Source organism: Palaemon carinicauda, chromosome 25, assembly GCF_036898095.1.
Source record: "Palaemon carinicauda isolate YSFRI2023 chromosome 25, ASM3689809v2, whole genome shotgun sequence".
NCBI lineage: Eukaryota > Metazoa > Arthropoda > Malacostraca > Decapoda > Palaemonidae > Palaemon > Palaemon carinicauda.
The window spans coordinates 91,637,170-91,652,998 of NC_090749.1; the positions used below are offsets into that span (position 1 = coordinate 91,637,170).

The 15,829-nt window shown below is 43.1% G+C and overlaps 2 long non-coding RNA genes across 3 annotated transcripts in view; one reads left to right on the forward strand and one right to left on the reverse strand.

Annotated features, from left to right (window-relative positions):
- Nucleotides 1-15,829, reverse strand: part of LOC137618699 (uncharacterized) — a 375,124-nt gene that overhangs the window by 263,414 nt on the left and 95,881 nt on the right. The gene's annotated exons all lie outside the window — the stretch shown is intronic.
- Nucleotides 1-15,829, forward strand: part of LOC137618703 (uncharacterized) — a 313,464-nt gene that overhangs the window by 39,101 nt on the left and 258,534 nt on the right. The gene's annotated exons all lie outside the window — the stretch shown is intronic.

Genomic DNA, 15,829 nt, shown 5'->3' on the forward strand with positions numbered 1-15,829 from the left:
AAGCAACTCGGGGCCGATTATTGGACAATCTCCGTGATTTGTCTAGGATATTGCGTCCCGTTCATAACATCTCTCCCTCCCCTGACCAGAAATCCAGTGTCAATAGACTCCCTTTCCATGGGATCGGCAAGGGGGCAGGCCCTTCGGGCAGAAGTCCAGACCCTGTTGAAGAAGGGTGCTCTCCAAGAGGTCCTCGACGCGTCCCCAGGCTTCTTCAGTCAACTCTTTCTTGTAAGAAAGGCGTCTGGAGGCTGGAGACCCGTCATCGACCTCTCATCCCTGAACAAGTTTGTCGAACAAACTCCGTTCAACATGGAGACGGCAGACACGGTCAGTCTAGCGGTAATACCTCAGGACTTTATGTGTACACTGGACCTAAAGGACGCGTACTTCCAGATCCCAGTCCATCCGTCTTCTAGGAAGTACTTAAGATTCAACCTAGACAACAGAAAGTACCAGTTCAAGGTGCTGTGCTTCGGTCTTTCCACAGCACCTCAAGTTTTCACCAGAGTGTTTGCCCTAGTGTCATCTTGGGCACACAGGATTGGCATCTGTCTCCTCCTTTATCTGGACAACTGGCTAATCCTAGCAGACTCGGTGTCAACCCTTCTTCAACACCGAGACAAACTTCTGAGACTTTGTCAAAATCTGGGGATCATGGTAAATCTCGAGAAGTTATCCCTGCTTCCTACACAGAGACTGGTATACCTAGGCATTATTATAGACACCAATCTCCACAAAGCCTTCAAATCAGATGTCAGGATAACAAGGCTGAGAAATGTCGCAAGACCTTTTCTCTGACGAGAACTTCCTGCCCAAACATAGTTACATCTTATCAGTCACCTTTCAACCCTGACCCGCCTAGTTCCCAATGGTCGCCTCAGGATGAGATCCCTCCAGTGGCAACTCAAGTGCCGGTGGAATCAGACTCGTGATTCCCTGGACATCCGGATCCCCGTGGGATCAGCGGAAGTGACGGACCTTCAGTGGTGGGTGGCAGACGAGAACCTACGAAAGGGAGTGGATCTTCTCGTCCTCCCCCCGGATTTGATGCTGTTCTCAGATGCTTCAATAAAAAGGGTGGGGGACCCACGTGCTGCACCACATGACCTCAGGCCTCTGGTCAGAGTCAGAAGAGTACCTCCACATAAATCTCCTAGAGATGAAGGCCGTCTTTTTGGCCCTTCAACAGTTCCAACAGTTGCTGGCGGGCCACTCACTGGTGGTGATGAGCGACAACACCACAGTAGTGGCTTACATCAACAAGCAAGGAGGTACTTTTTTTCAGCATCTATCCCATCTAGAAAGTAGAGATACTGAGATGGGCCAAATCTACTCGATACCACTGTCGGCACGCTTCATTCCGTGCAAAAGGAATGTGCTCGCCGACAACCTGAGCAGAGCATCTCGGATAGTGAGTACCGAGTGGTCTTTTGATCATCTAATAGTCAACAAAGTCCTGATTTTGTGGGGTTGTCCGACTGTAGACTTCTTTGCAACGGCCCTGAACTTCAGGCTCCTGCTGTATTGTTCCCCAGTCCCAGACCCCAAGACTCTCTGGTAAGATGCATTCCAACAACGGTGGGACAACATCGCGTTTACGCCTTTCCCCCGTTCTGTCTGATGAGGAGGGCACTCAACAAGGCCAGAACATTAGTCAATCTTTCAATGACCCTCATAGCTCCGCTATGGCATCACACAGAGTGGTTTCCAGACCTGCAGCTTGTAACGGAGCCCCCAAGAGAATTCCCTCCACAACACAATCTATTTAAACAACCACGTGCCAACATATTCCACAAAGCCGTAGCTTCACTACGACTCTACGCCTGGAGACTATCCAGCATCTCCTCTCTCAGAGAGGATTTTTGCAACAAGTTGTGACCAGGGTGTAATGGATACCTGCGTAAGTCATCAGCAGCAGTCTACCGGGCAAAGTGGAAAGTCTTCTGTGGTTGGTGTCGTAGAAGGGGTATCTCTTCTCGATGCCACTATTCCAGCAATAGCGGAGTTCCTCGTGTATTTGCGTGAAGAAATGCGCCTGTCAGTCTCGGCAGTGAAAGGCTATTGCTCAGCCTTAAGCCTCGCCTTTAGACTGAAAGGAATGGACATTCCTTCATCGCTAGAACTTTCCTTACTCATACTCATAGTTATGAACTTACCTGTCCTCAGTCAGAAGTGAGACCTCCCCCATGAAACGTGGTTCTAGTTTTCAGGTCTCTCAAGAGACTTCCCTGTGAACTATTACGTCAGGCAACCGATCGCCACCTGACTTGGAAGATGGTGTTCCTGCTAGCTTTGGCTTTGGTCAAACGAGTCAGTGAACTTCATGGTCTCTCGTACGACATCGCCCATTCAAGGGGATGGGGAGAGGTAACATTCAGCTTCGTCCCTAGGTTTATTGCTAAGACTCAGAACACGGGAGTAGCGGATCCACGATTCGACTCCTTCCGGATTTCTTGTCTCTTTTCTGTAACAGACGACCCAGACCATATCTTACTATGCCCAGTGAGGAGTTTGAGGCTATATCTTAAGAGAACAGCTGCACCCCGTCCCCATGTGCCTGCACTTTTCGTCAACACAGGAAGGACCAAGAGGAGGGTCACCAAGAACACCATCTCAGCATGGATTCGCAAGGTCATAGACCTTGCATTGAATCCAGATCCTCCTCCTTCATGTTGCCCCAGAGCTCATGATGTCAAGGGCATAGCTAAGTCCCTGGTGTGACAGTGCCGAGTGAGGGTTGTGAACTCAAAGGCAGGATGCAATCGACTGAGTTATATGGTTATAGAACACTCTCCTTTATATACAAAACCTCAAGGCAACAGGACATAACAAGTTAACAAGACAGACAATGTTACAGAGGAAACAGCAGACATGAATTTTCATGTTCGTTTAGTGCGAGGGAAGAGCGAAGATACAAGCATAATATATGCAAAAGGAATTATGTACAATTGTGTGACACACGATTGGTACATGGCTCCCCCCCTAAAAATGACATACTGTACATGTTAAATAGGGCGCCCTGATCTGGAGAGGCGAACTGTAGGCGAGTCATCTGGCAGAAGAAAAGCAGGTTTTAGACGATCAATGGAGACCCAGTCTTCTTTGCCCCGAATGTTTAGTAGGAATGCTTTCGGACTGCGTCGGATCACAAGGAAAGGGCCCGTGTAAGGGGGCGTTAGTGGTGGCTTACTAGTGTCGTTGCGCAGGAAGACGTGCGTTGCAGAGTGCAAGTCCGTTGGTATGTGATGCTTTGCTGGGGGCTTGTAAGTCTGGCGGCACGGAGTAAATTTTCCCACGACGTGACGTATGCGCTGGAGATCGTCGGAGGAGGTTGTAGAAGGAAAAAATTCAGCAGGGACGACCAACGGGTCGCCATACACCATTTCAGCTGCCGAGACGTCGAGGGCGTCTTTAGGAGTGGTCCTTAGTCCCAGGAGGACCCTAGGAAGCTGAGTAAACCAGTTGCAATCCTTGCAGCGGGACATCAAAGTTGCTTTGAGGGTGCGATGAAAACGTTCAACCATTCCATTGGCAGCGGGGTTGTAGGTCGTTGTCTGATGTAGGGTGATGCCCAGAGGATTCGCTAATGACGTCCACAATTGAGAGGTGAAAGGGGTTCCCCTGTCAGAAGTAATATGCTCAGGGATACCGAATCTTGAAATCCATCCAGAGAGTAAGGCAGATGTACATGAGGCGGACGTTGCAGTTTCCATGGGAATGGCTCCAGGCCAACGAGTGGAGCGGTCGATGACGGTAAACAGGTAACGATGTCCTTGTGATGTGGGTAGGGGGCCTACAACGTTGACGTGAATGTGTGCGAAATGACGCTGAGGTTGAGGAAAGGTGCCCACTCCTGAATCCGTGTGTCGATGTACTTTGGAAGTTTGGCAAGAAGTACAGGCGCGGACCCAATCCTTAGCATCCTTAGAAATGCCGTGCCAAATGAACTTTGCCTTCAGCAGCTGTGCAGTAGAACGGCACGAGGGATGTGAAAGGCCGTGAATGAAATCAAACACCTGTCGGCGCATGGGAGCAGGAATCCAAGGTCGCGGTCTACCAGTACTGACGTCACAGAGGAGGGTGGTGTTGGAGTCTTCGAGGGGAAAATCTTCCCAACGGAGGGACGTGCAGGATGTCCTACAAGCTTGATACTCTGGATCCTGTCGTTGGGCTTCAGCCAGGGCGTTGTAATCCAATCCCAGTTGAACGGCAGCCAACGAGTTTCTTGACAGGGCATCGGCAACGGGATTCATTTTCCCAGGGACGTATTGGAGGGTGCAATTGTATTCAGCCACGGCGGAGAGATGTCGGCGTTGACGGGCGGACCAGGCGTCAGACTGTCGAGTGAAGGCGTGCACCAGAGGCATGTGGTCTGTGCGAATGACGAAGGGCGTACCTTCTAATAAATGGTGAAAGTGACGGACAGCCAAGTGCACCGCCAGCAATTCTCGATCGAAGGTAGAATAACCCGATTCTGCCTTGGACAGTTTTCTGCTGAAGAAGGCCAATGGGCGGGGCAAGCCTTTGACCACTTGCTCGAGTACTGTACCAATAGTGACGTCGCTGGCATCGGTGGAGAGAAGGAGAGGGGCGTGTGGGATAGGAAAAGTGAGAGCCGCAGCAGTTGATTGGGCCTTCTTTGCATTGCAGAAGGCTGCTTCTTGAAGGGGACCCCACTTCAGGTCCTTTGGCTTGCCCTTGAGGGAGGCGTAGAGGGGAGCAAGAGTGGCGGCAATGGCTGGCAGAAAACGGAGATAATAGTTGATCATGCCCAAGAATTCCTGCAGAGCTTTGACAGTCGAGGGCGCGGGGAAATTCTGAACGGGTGCTACCTTCTCAGGGAGGGGATGGACTCCTTCAGGAGTGATACGGTGCCCTAAGAACGACACTTCGTTGGCGCCAAAGGTACGCTTGTCGTACCGGACTACAAGGCCGTTTTGTTGCAGGCGGTCGAGCACGATGCGCAGGTGACGGAGGTGTTCCTCTTTTGAGGAGGAGAACTCAAGTATGTCATCCACATAACATACACAGAAAGGGAGGTCCCCTAAGATGCCATCCATGAGACTTTGAAACGTTGCCCCAGCATTGGGAAGGCCAAAACAGGAGTAATTGAAGGTGTATGTACCAAACGGAGTGGTGATGGCGGTCTTGGGGATGTCTTCTGGGTTCATTGGCACCTGATAATACCCCTTCAGGAGGTCGAGCGTAGAGAAAACCTTCGCTTTGTGCAGGTAGGAGGTCACATCGGCAATGTTTGGGAGGGGGTAGTGATCCGGTTCTGTTTGCATGTTCAGGCGCCTGTAATCCCCGCACGGACGGAGGGAGCCATCTTTCTTCAGAACGATGTGTAAGGGTGACGACCATGGGCTGGAGGCCTTTTGGCAAAGGCCCATTTTCTCCATTTCGGCGAACGTCTGTTTGGCGGCTGCCAATCGTTCCGGTGCCAGACGTCTGAATTTTGCGAAGACTGGGGGTCCCGTCGTCTTGATATGGTGATAAATACCGTGCTTGGCAGGAACCGTGGGCGTTTGGCGAAGTTCTGGACGGAAAACTTCCGGTTACGGCGTGAGGAGGTGGGCGTAGACATCCGTGGGTGCGCTGATGTGGAGAGCGAGGTTAGAGGGGGCGGGTTGAAGAGGTGTTGACAAGTACGAGTCTGCGTTGACCAATCGTCGGTGGGCGACATCGACCAGAAGGTGGAAATGAGAGAGGAAATCCGCACCGAGGATTGGCATTGTGACATCAACAACGAGAAACTTCCAATTGAATTTACCGTTTCCGAACGATAATGTGAGGTTCTCGTAACCGTAGGAGGGTATCTCAGATCCGTTGGCAGTTACCAAGCGGACGTCGGCAGATGTAGACAGACTACGTCGTGCCCTGAAGAGTTTCCTTGGCAAAAGAGAACGACAAGCACCCGTGTCTACCAAAAATCGCACGGCCGTTCCTGCATCCTGTAAAAAGAAATGATTAGAAACATGAGAGGCCACCGCCACAAGCAATGGCCTACTTACACGTTTTTTGGCCACTGACAATCCTTGGCACATTTCTTCGCGGTTGTCCCGAATCTGAAGTGGTAGTAGCAAAACTGCGGCGGATGGGAGGTAGTAAGTGGCTGTAGAAGTTGTTCGTTGGGGCGCGAGCGATTGGTGGGTGGTGGGCGGCTTTGTCGCCGCTTCGGCACGTCACGGGGTAGGCGTGTATGTCCTACGGCATTCATGTCAGCTTCGGTTGACGTTGAATAGGCATCCTCGTCGTCAGGGGTGGAGGCGTTAATGGAGGCCTTGAAGTGGCTGTCCATAAGGGCGTCGGCTTTGGTCATCAAATCCTTTATGGGTAAACTATCGACATCGGGTATGGCAGTGCGTACAGGTTCGGGTAAACGGCGTATCCAAAGGGCACGAAGTAGGTTCACCTCACAAGGAGAGCCGTCTGCGGCAGGTTGAAGGCGAGCGATACTGGTCATTTCCCTGAGGGCAAGCGAAGCCCTTTGGTCCCCCAACGGTTGTTGCGAGAGCTGAAAAAGCTTTGCTATACGGGCGGCTGGCGACGGCGAGTACTGCTGCAGAAGGTATGTTTTGAGGGCGTCATACGCTATTGGGGTGTCTCCTTGTTCACAAAGCCAGTCGGATATTTCTGGGAAGGTGTCCTCGGGTATCGCCGCGAGAACATAATCCGCTTTGGTGGTTGAGCGAGTCACGCCCCTGATACGAAAGTGGACTTCTGTGTGCTGAAACCAAGCGAACGGTGAAAGTTTCAATGGGGCAGCCGCAGCGCCAACTGTTGTAGTAGAGTCTGTCTCCGTCATAGTACCAACGATGGAGGGGCGAGGGAGGTGGGGGTGGAAGGCAGTGGGAGCGAATCGACTTCCGGGGTCACCAATGTGACGGTGCCGAGTGAGGGTTGTGAACTCAAAGGCAGGATGCAATCGACTGAGTTATATTGTTATAGAACACTCTCCTTTATATACAAAACCTCAAGGCAACAGGACATAACAAGTTAACAAGACAGACAATGTTACAGAGGAAACAGCAGACATGAATTTTCATGTTCGTTTAGTGCGAGGGAAGAGCGAAGATACAAGCATAATATATGCAAAAGGAATTATGTACAATTGTGTGACACACGGTTGGTACACTGGCATTCAAGAGAAACTTCTCATTGAGTCAGGTTCTTCAAGCTGGGATTTGGAATCGTCAGACCACATTCACATCCCACTACCTGCAAGACGTGACCCACAGGAGACTCGATACGTTCTCTATCAATCCTATGGTGGCTGCACAACATCTGGTTTAAAACTTCAAGCTCCCTATTGGACAAGTAGCAGAAGGTTGAGGGCATTGTTACCCGGTTTTAGTCTGCGTGAATGAAAAGGTTTGACTGGCCCTTATTCTTTTCTTCATCCTCCCCTCTCTTGGGGGAAGCAGCATCCTGGGTTCTCTGCACAGCTGACCTCAAACCACTGCAGGTAAACCGTGCTCCCTTGTGTACCTAGTATCAAGGCTAATACTGTTGCGTCCCCATACCCTGACGAGGTGGTATTGGGAAAGTCTAGTATCTCCTTCTGAAGAACTCGGAATAACTTTACCTGGACAGTCACACTTCTATATACCTCAACACACAGCTTGTGTAAGCCACGGACCTTGCGTAGCAAGGTTTTAGCGAGGTGCAGGGACTCCTTATTTCTTAGAACTGACATACTCAGATAAGGACCCCCCGGGTAAAGCCAAAAGCCAGATTGGCTGGGATGTACACCCTACCTAATTTGTGAGTCAACCCTATTGAATAGAGAGGTTTGTATTCCAGTTACGGAACAAATGATAAATTCGTAGATGATTTGAATTTTTCCAAACTATACAAACCTTAGCTATTCAATCAAACTTGCCCATCAGCCCTATCCCCCTTGAAGTCCTACCTCCAAGCAAAGTGAGCTCAATCACAGGTGTGTAAGGGTGGGGGGGGGGGGTTACCAAGCAACCCTCCCCTACCCCCGCTAACTAGCGGTATGGGTAGTTAACCATCGTTGAAAATTAATGGCTCGTCATTTCAGCTACATCGAAAGTAATACCCCTATTAAATAGCTAAGGTGTGGCTTGTAGCATCCTGCTTTTCCAATTAGGGTTGTAGCCAGGGTAGTAATAATGAAAAAGTGATAAATACATTAACGATAGTAAATGTTGAAGCTTTTTATTAATAGTCTAGACCATTTTCCAATTAATCCTTAAGCCTTTTTGGAAATCTGTCTGCCATTGATTAATGTAACTAACCCAAAAGAGTGTTTTATTCATGGATGTATTTTCCTTTACAGAAAAGGAATCCTTTTCTGGATCGTCACAACAAACAATTTTAACATCGGATATTTCCATGACTGATGGAAATTTGGTGCCTTAACATCCTCTGTCTGTGGCACCAGGATTCCAGAACATTCCAGCCAGACCACTCCATCTCAGCCACATATAATTAGTTCTTAGTGTAGTTTGATTCATTTTACATCTGGAAATTTTAAAAAACTTACAAAAGTCTTCACTTTTACACAGCAATGGTGTCAGACCAGTCAGGATTACAGATGTTTTCCAAATTTTGAGATTCTGTAAGGTTCAGTGCTCCCATCCACAGGTCTTTTTTAAAGTTGATGATATTTTAATTCTTGACTTGAAGTAATGTCTGTGTGGGTATTTTTGCCAGAGGGTACAAAACTTCTGGACTCCAGTGAGGCTGTAACTAAAGCTGCCGTATCAGGTTCATATCAGCTTCCCCTGTAAGGCTTCAGTTCTTGCGGATGAAGCAATAGTTATCGTTTCCCAAAGAGAGGTCAGATTAAAAAAACCTATAGTATTGAGTTTATAATGTGAGAGATTGTGATATCCATTAATTATACTATAAAGTTATTTGACCAAGTTTGGAGGGCTGTTATGCAACTTATAAAAATCCATTGGTAAATGCTTAGATGCCTTGAACCTATAGAATAAATTGGCCCATACAATTTGAGGCGTTGATAGATCAATTCAATTTGTATGGATTTCTCAGCTGAATTTAATAGAATTCATTGAATGAAAAAGTTAATATTTCTTTACCAACAATACTCCAGTTTTCAAATCGAGAGTTTTGACATTTTAGATCTGTAAAAGTAATTCCCCTCTGATGTTTTCAGTGATTCTGGAAGTGACTCAGAAGTCCTTCATCAAGTTTTGACTTTGAAAATCTCATGCAAAATTAAACAAGTTGAATATTTTAATATTATCATTATTAATGTTGGGGTATGTAATCTAAGGTATTGGAAGGGAAGCATTGAGGAAATTGATTTTGAGAAATCATTAGAACTTTGAATTTATCAAATGTTTTTCAGTGATTGTTTGTTGATAAGTCTATTTAAGGAATTTTGCAAGAATATTCATCTTATTTCAATAGATTTCTAAAGAATTATATTTCAAATTAAGATTATTTTTAGTCACAAATTCTCCTGGCCAATCCTATGAGGACTTAGGAGCCTCTGTAACTAAAACTTCAAACAATTTATTCTTTTTGAGCATCAAATTTTGTTATTAGAATTATTAATGAGCTAAACTGACTACTGACTCAACCTCCTAAGCTCTCAACCAGCTCTCCTATTTCCTGACTGGTCTGTCACTGTTGGTATTAGTAAGATGTGAAGGTAGTAATCTGTGAAGACCTTCTGTAAAATGATGGTATGTTGTTACACATTTACTCTCGAGGCAATGTCTTCTGGTTAGGGACCTTCTCTCGACAGTCTCTCATAGGTTGTGTTCTCTCAGTCATGTGACTCAGTCTATACAATGTAAGGATATTTAGTCAGTACCGAGACTTGAAGCATTGCATTGTATTGCCTCTGGAGTAAATGGATATGATTCTGTCAGTGGTGTTTTAGAGTTGAGTTTAGTTTAAGAATTTAGCATTTGGTCTCAGAAAACTATTTTGTTTTGTATTTAAATGTACAGTATAGGCAAACCACAGTTTTAAGCACAGTAAATATGTGTGTGTTTGTGAGAGAGAGAGAGAGTGTTTGTGCTCATATGAGAGAGAGAGAGAGAGAGAGAGAGAGAGAGAGAGAGAGAGAGAGAGAGAGAGAGAGAGAGAGAGTGCGCTTGTTGGAAAAAGACAGAAAATTCTTTTGGATGAGAAAAAACTTGGATATTGTTGAAGATGATTGAAGCAGCCTCTCTTGCTCGTCTCGTGGAGGTTCCACTGCGAGAAGGTTCAACTCATAACAAACCCTTAAACCTGAACCTTTGAGAATTGTGCTCAAGCTTTTCCTTGGTTAACTTACAGGCTCTCAATGTGACCCATTGCCAAGGTCTGTTGTGACAGTGTGCCTCATTTTCCTTCTATATAGTTTTACTGGCCTCTTAGTCTTCTTCCTGTTGAAGATACAGTCATTTAATATTACTGCAAAACTTCTGTATACTTTTATAGAAGTACAGATACAGGAATTCTTAATGACTGTACATTCAAGTCCTCCACTTGAATCTAACAATTAGTCTCTTCTTGAAATATTACTTAATGATTCAATTAATCTTCTTTCATAACTATCGCTTAATGACTTCCTGTCCGTCTAACCACTTCAATTGGTTTTCCATTACTGTATTGTCTTTCTAATTTGGCTTGATCATGAACCAACTCTATCAAAAATGTCTTGTTTGAAACTGTGGTTTGTTTAACTGTTAAATATTGAGATGAGAAAAACTATTTTCAGAGAAACTTCACTTTTATCTTCACTTGATGTGAACTGATTTATAAATAGTGGAACATAAACAATTGAATGTTATCATCATGATTTGTTAGGTAACTTAGTTTTTTATATCTATTAGTATTTAAGTTTGAAGATTCACCTTTCCTTAAGCTGTGAAGGATTCAAAGTGTGTGTTTTACCAAATCAGGGTTTAATTTGAATGATATTCTGTACAGGATATTTCTAGGGCTCTTGAGAATAGCTTTTTTGATATCAGTAAAAGGTTAATGATATAATATACAGTACAGAGAGTTCCTTAATGGAAAATAAGAAGAGGTAGAAAATGATGATGCTGTTTTAGATACAGACTTGATAAGTCAAACTACGATTGAATGAAAACAAAGGAGTCACTTGTAAATGGTTATCTTGGTTAGATTACGTTGTTCTAGACATTTTAGTTCCTTTTAAAGCGTAAAGTAGTTTACATTATTTCTTATTCTTAAGTCTTCAAAAGCTAGAATATTGGTCTCTTTGTGTTCTTGATAACTGCATCAGCTTGTTCGATGGTAACAGCCTCATACTCTGGACAGTCTTTTAAGCATTACTTATATTATCATCCCTTTTTCAAAAGGTTATTACTGAAAAAAAGACAGTCATATTTTCCCAGTTAGAGGTGGATTGTTGTAAGGTTAGCATTGCTGTCTGTTTCCAGTATATTATTTGGCAGATTATTGGTCTAAATGATGCTAGAAAATAGTTATGTGTTGAGTCCATCAGTTTTATTATAAAGTGAATTAAGAAATAGGTCATTTATTGTGCCGTTGTCTCCAATAATTTTAGCATAAGTTGGGTTGCTCTGTCTGTTTCCAGTATCTTATTTGGGAAGTTATTGGTCTAAATGATGCTAGAAAATAGGCAGAGGGATTCCCTCCCTTGACCCTATAGAGCAGAAATGTGGCTCTTGTGGTTATCCAGGCAAAGAATATTAACTTGCATGTTTTCTCATTTACAGTTTTACCAAGATCCTTTTTGTTTCCAGCAGATTTTTATGGTCAAAGAAATGATGCTTTAGTTAATATTATTTTTCAAAGTTCTTTTTATTGCATCAGTGAGGAACAGAATTATTTAAAGGCAAGCGTCAGTCACAATTAGTTTTGAGTATTAATATATATTACTGTATCATAATGTTATTGATGATGTTATATATATATTTGTAATCAGTTTGGATCAGGTAGTTCCCAAATTGCATTTTTACACTGCTAGCTTTTTACAAGTTCCTGTTGGGCAACTGAGAGACTCCTGAATGGTAATAGACTACCCAAGATTTCCAATGCTTACCTTCTTGATATCATCTCCAACTGAACTTGTCCCTTACTTTCAGCTCCTCTCTTGTTTCAGTCAATTACTTCATACAGGGTGACCCCCCAAAAAATATGCCATAAATGTAATAGTTAATAAAATTCACAATGCTTTCTGCAATCCAGTCATATTTAGTGCAAAACAACTTCAGTCTATGCTTGACTTGTCCTCCAAGATTCAGCCATGAATATCCAACAGTCTTTGTTTTATCTTCATTTCATGATATGTTCCTAATGTGCACCTCTGCGTTGCAAGCACACCTGGATACGACATGCAAAATTGTCAGTAACTCTTAACAAACTCCTTTCTTGGCATTACCCTAATTTGGGTGTGATGGCCCTCTTCGGTTCAGGAATAGACTTGGGATTGTTGTGATGGACATTGTGTTTGAGATAACCCCACAGATAAAAATCTTGGGGTTTAAGGTCCGATGAGTGTGAAGCTCATTCAGAATCACACCTCCTACTGATGAGACTATCACCAAAGTGTCTCTGCAGCCATTCCAACGAGTCACTTGATGCGTGGGGAGTGGCCTCATCCTGTTGAAACTGCTGTTCATCCCTTACAACACTTTCATCTGCTCAAAACTTCTTAATGACTAGTAGATAGTGGTCAGTATTGATCTTGACTGACCGTTCTTTCTGGTCTTCAAACGATGACGGGCCAATGACCCCATTTTCCGTTTTTACAATCAATGCTGTGCATCAGCCTTTGCAGACAATCTTCTGGTGAGGTTGTCAGACCCTGAATTTGTGGACATCAAAATTCTCTTGGAACAAACTATGGTTTTGTCTCAAAATGAGATTCTACACAAAATGTCTTTTCTTGAACTTTCTTAGATATTTTAGAAACTGCTTTACTTTAACCGTCCTTGCAAAGCCTCTTGATAAACGTGAAATATTAAAACAATTTTCACGGGTGACATTTTTTTGGGTCGCCCTGTATCTCCAACTAAACTTGTCCCTTACTTTCAGCTCCTCTCTTGTTTCAGTGAATCACATCTTATCTGTTTTACAACTAATGCTTGCTGTGGTTTTTTACGCTGCTTGAAGCTTAGGTGGTCTTTGACACTGCTAGTTTTAATTACTGCTCTCACACATTTTCAGTATCACTCCTATATAGATATTTAATTGTTTTTTTTTTTTTACTTAGGAAAAAGTATTTTACATTTTATTTCATAGAAAATCTCCATCTCTCAAACATGTCAAAGAATATGTGGGGAACATTAAATTTATTTTAGAATATAAAACTTTAGTAGAAATATTTTGACTTTTATACTGAATTTTATAGAATCTTCAGGAAGAAATTTTCTATTTAAAATGAGGAGACACAATGAAATTAATGACAGATTCCATTTGCAAATCTATAACCATAAAAATTCTGTAGCAAAATTATTAATGAGAAAAGTAGTTGAACATTTGTTGAAGTTAAAATGTCATTTTGATATTGTTATCAAGTTTCAGAAGTCAGAATCTGTTAAAATCCTTTGCTAGTGCCAAGTTCCTTTACAAATATCTTAAACATTTTCTACTGAAAACCTGCAGGTTTTAATCTTGGATTATATTCAGCCATTAGGAATGTCTTATCGATGTTAAATACCTGTAGTACGTCATCTCTTGTAAAAGATTGTGGATTCTTAACTGTGAACCTTTTTTCCCAACAGAATTTGGAAAGATTTAAGACTTACTTTGCCTTGTGGCACCTCTTGGGTTGCATGGGGCAGGGAGTGCAGTGTGGCCGCCCACCTTAAAAGGAGGAGAAGGAAAGAAGAGGAAGAAGAGTTGGTGGGGAGGAGGTATGGGATCCCACACACTTCTTTTTCATCCCCCCCTCTCTCTCTCTCTCTCATTCTGCCTACCCCCTTTCCTTGGTGACTTTGTGAGTTTCTCAGATTCATTCCCTCATTGTCTCTCTATCTCTTTCTCTCTCTCACCTGACTCTCTGTTTCAACCATTTTCCTCCACATGTTTAGTTCTATAACTTTGGTGTGAAATATGACGATTGCCTCATTAGTTAAATTGGTTGGAAGGAATATTTTGTCTTTAAGAGTAATCCCTTAGATAGTTCTTGCCAGTAAGTTTGTTTATTTGTAAAAAGGCTTTTAATGTTCTTGATAAGACAAAGTGAATAACTGTAGCATTGCATTTGTCAAAACCATTTCCCTGTTACTTTCATTATTTTGATCCAGTTATTTCAGTACATAACTTTTCTGATGAATATTTTTCAGTTTTTATGTGTGGTATTTTTTTCTGTTCTTGAAGCAAATGTAGAAATGATTATGCACATTATTTGATGTATATTGTATGAGAAAATATGACTTGAAATGTAGTGCTTAACACTTTCAAGGTTTTGTTTGAAATACTTCTGGTTTCTATGAAGGAATATGTGTTCTGTCTCCTATAACTGGGAAGCAAGATTGTAATTACTACTTATAATCTGACAAATGAAATCTGGTTGATATTTTTACAAGTCTAAATTGGATATATCTTAAAAACTTAATGGTACTATTGTTCTAAATTGTACTGTAAAATTCTTAATTTCTTTTGCTGTTATAGATGTCACTTATTTTCAGTTGAATTGAGATGCAGAATGAAATGTAAAGTATCATTTAAGTAAGAGTCACATGAAATGTAAAAGCCACTTTTGTATAATGGTCTTAAAAGACTGTGTACAGCATTCTTATGCTGCAGTAATTGAATGGAAGTTCTGTTCAATTGTCATTAGGATTACACGTCAACTGTATTCACCATTTGTGCAGACAGACGCATTGATATTGCGGGTGCGTTTAGATCTCTTGGTTCCAAGGGGACCGTACAGGGCGGGCCACAGTAGGTAGTGCCATTTAGACCTTTGCGACCCTGTAGGAAATTCTGGATAGGGGTGTCATGTTGTCTTCTTGTTCTTGTCTTTGCTATGGCACTGGAAGGTGGGTTTCCAGATGTCTGGAAATCTTGGAAGCATTGTTGGATGAATATTATGGACCTTGGGAGGAATTATAGGGATTACTGTGTCTGTTCACGGTATCCCGAAAAAGGCTTTTGTCCTTCGTTTCCTGTTTTTGTTCCAGGAACGTTTCAAAGTTCTGGATGTTTTGGCTTTTGTCTCATCTAGTTGTTATGTTGACAGCCTTGTTTTACGCATCTGAAGAATTATTGGTATTGTATTGTGTTGCCATTTTTGGGGGAGATAATTGTTGATGTTATTCACAAAGAATTGGACCCAAAGTACTCTAACTTTCCAGATGGAAATGATGAATAAACAAACTTATATTGGAAACAGAACACACTGTTTGGTTCCGAGACAAATTTGGTGCATTGTGAAAGTTCCTTCAATTTACTCTTCTGTTTTGAATAAGGACTCCCAACAAAAGTGTGGAGTGAGAGAGAGATTGGACAAAATAAAAAGCAGATTTCATTACTGTAAAATCTTAGCTCTTAAAAACTCTGGCTCGCTTTTTTTATAAGGACGGCACAAGTGTTGAGAGAGAGAAAAAGGACGCCTTAGCCACAAATTCAGGTCATCGGGACTTTGTTCAATCCCTCAGAATGATTAATGGTATATGAGATGCCTACTCTCTTCACCTAGGCTAAAGCCAGTAAGAACACCAACTTAAGTGTTCAACACTTGTTCATCCCTACCGAGACTTGTTGAGATATCAGAAAGGTGACTTCCATAAATGCAGAGTTGATTTTAGAGATATGTAACGGGATAATAAGAACTGATTGACATAAAAATCTATCCCAGAAAATAAAAACCAGTTTCTACTATGTTATAGAGAGC